The 2,500-nt window shown below is 75.7% G+C and overlaps 1 non-coding gene across 1 annotated transcript; it reads right to left on the minus strand.

The window, feature by feature from the left end:
• Positions 1-679: 679 nt before the first annotated feature.
• LOC138102291 (5.8S ribosomal RNA) lies at positions 680-832 on the minus strand. The gene has a single exon (XR_011147397.1). It is a non-coding gene; the product is annotated as a 5.8S ribosomal RNA (ribosomal RNA).
• Between the last annotated feature and the right edge of the window lie 1,668 nt (positions 833-2,500).

Below are 2,500 nucleotides of genomic sequence, written 5' to 3' on the forward strand. Positions count from 1 at the left end.
AGACGAGAACCGAAAGGAGCACGGTGGTGACGGCCCGCGGGGCACCGCCGGGCGGCGCGAGACGGCCTCGGTGGGGAGAGAGAAGCGAGACGGCGCTCTTACGCCCGAGACGACGACAGAGAGGCGGGGGAAGGAGGAGGGGGTGACCCCCGTCCCCGGCGCTCGCGCCTCACGCGCGCACGGCAGCACGGCACGGTACCCGCGCGGTACCCACCCGCAGACAGCCGCCCGCACGGGGGGAGCCCGGGGGCGAGGCCCGCGCCTCGCCTCCCTTCTTCTCTGCCTCGGCCCTTCGCACGGCGTTTTCACGCCGTCTCTCTTTCTCCCCGGCCGCCACCGCCACACCCTGGCGGGGCCCCGGCAAGGACGAGCTCCACCCCAGCGGCTCGCTCCGGGAGCGGGAAGCTACGGAGCGCTCCCCGAGTCTGCATTTAGGGGGACGAAGGCCCTTTCTGCGCGGCACGCGACGGACCGCGACGACGCCGACGACCGGGCCCCGCAGGGAAAGGCCCCGAGAAACCGCCGAGGAAAACGCTTCCCTCGCCGGCCCCCGCCGCCTCCCCTCCGGGCACCGGCCAGACGCCGCCGCCGCCGCCGCCGCCGGCCGCGGACGACGGGCCTGCGAGGCGACCCCAGCCGCGCCGCCGGGGTGGCCCCCGGACGGCGATTGATCGTCAAGCGACGCTCAGACAGGCGTAGCCCCGGGAGGAACCCGGGGCCGCAAGTGCGTTCGAAGTGTCGATGATCAATGTGTCCTGCAATTCACATTAATTCTCGCAGCTAGCTGCGTTCTTCATCGACGCACGAGCCGAGTGATCCACCGCTAAGAGTTGTCTGGCTTTCGGCACCGACTCCGCACGCGCGGAGGGGCCGGGACCGCTCACGTCAAGCAGACCCTGTGTCTCTTTCGGCAAGGACGCGCGCTGGCGCGCGCGCCTCGCTTCGACCGTACGAGCACACAACGAACGGAGGAGGAGGGAAAAAAAAAAGGAGAAAACCCACGGAACGCTCCGAAGGCCGTCAAAGGCGGGGGAGCCCGCGCTCCCGACCGCCTCCCCCCGTGCAAGGGGAGACGCCGCCCCGGCATGCCGTCCTTCGGAGGCGGCCCAGGCGCCCGGGCTCGGCCCGGCCTCCGCACAGAGGGCTGGCGTGGCGCGCGCGCGCCAGACCGCAGGGGCCATCAGATCCCGCCCGGCCTCGATCGCGAGACGACACACGCCCACGGCCGGCGGGGGGGTAACGGCCACCAGGCCCCGCTCACGCTCGCTCCCTTCGCCGCTCCACAGACTCGCAGAGCGCCGCCGCGTCACCGCGCAGCCGGCGCTCCCCAGCGACCCGCAACGCCCAAGACGCACGCGGCGACACCGCTCCACCGGCGCCCCCCCGCGGGACCGCTCCCGCCGGGAAGGCAAAGTGCCTGGCAAGCCGGGCTCCGCCGCCGGCACCGGAGGCGGGCGCCGCCGGGAACCGAGTCGGCATCGCGAGCACCCGAGGCCTGCCGGACGGCAAGACCCACCGCCACCGCGACCGCCCTCCCGGAACCGCCGCCGCCGCTTCGCACCTTCGGAGCCCCTTCTGCGGGCACGCGCCCGGCAGAAGGCGTACGGGGCTGAGCCGGGGAGCAACGCCCGCTCTCCTCGTTTCCACGCGGAGACCGGGCAGGGAAGCGCCCCCGCGGCCGCCCGCACCCCTTCGGCCCCACACGCGGCCGGGAAGGGCGACGGGGAAGCGACGGGCAGGGCCCGGGACGGGACCGCCGGCGGCGACAGCGGGCACCTTCCGGCCGACCGTCCCCCAGGGGGACACTCGCCGAGCGGCGACGCCACCGCCCGGCCCGGGGTCACCCGCACTCGCCGGCCTCCAGCGACGGAGGGACCGCCGAGCACTCAACCTGGGCGGGCAAGGCGGTCGAGCGGGGACGGCCGGCGACCGGCGCCACCGGTGCGTCCAAGGAGAGAAGGCCGTCGAGGGGAGAGGCGCGGCAGCGCCAGGCGCGGCGCCACACGCGAGCCTGTGGCGGCGGCCAAAGGAGAGCGCAAGCGGGCCCCGGCAGCCGCACGGCCCCGCAGCCGCGGAAGGGCGGAGAGCACGCGCCCTCCGCCACCGTCGCCCGCTTCGAAGCGAGCGGGCCGGCCCCCGCGGCCGACCGCGCCAACACGGTCCCTCTGCCGAGACCGGGCCGCAGAGAGGGGGGGGCAGGGCGCCCCTCCCCGGCACGGCTGCCCGCGCGCGCACGCGGCGGAGCCACGACGACGACGAGCACGGCCGGCCGCGACGGTCACCACCGCAGGGGGGATCGGCGGGAGACGCTCCCTACCCCCTCGCGGATGGCACCGCGCCGCCGCCCGGCACCCGCCGTCGCCGCCGCCCGCCGCCTACGGCGGGGCGCACCGAGCCGCCCGAGTCTTTAAACCTCCGCCCGGCTCCGCGGCCCTACAGCCCCCAGCGTTTGACGACGCCGAGAGGCTCCGAGGCCGCCGAGGCGCGGAGCGCTAGGTAC

The sequence above is a fragment of the Aphelocoma coerulescens genome, unplaced genomic scaffold (genome assembly GCF_041296385.1).
Source record: "Aphelocoma coerulescens isolate FSJ_1873_10779 unplaced genomic scaffold, UR_Acoe_1.0 HiC_scaffold_677, whole genome shotgun sequence".
In the NCBI taxonomy this organism is placed as follows: domain Eukaryota; kingdom Metazoa; phylum Chordata; class Aves; order Passeriformes; family Corvidae; genus Aphelocoma; species Aphelocoma coerulescens.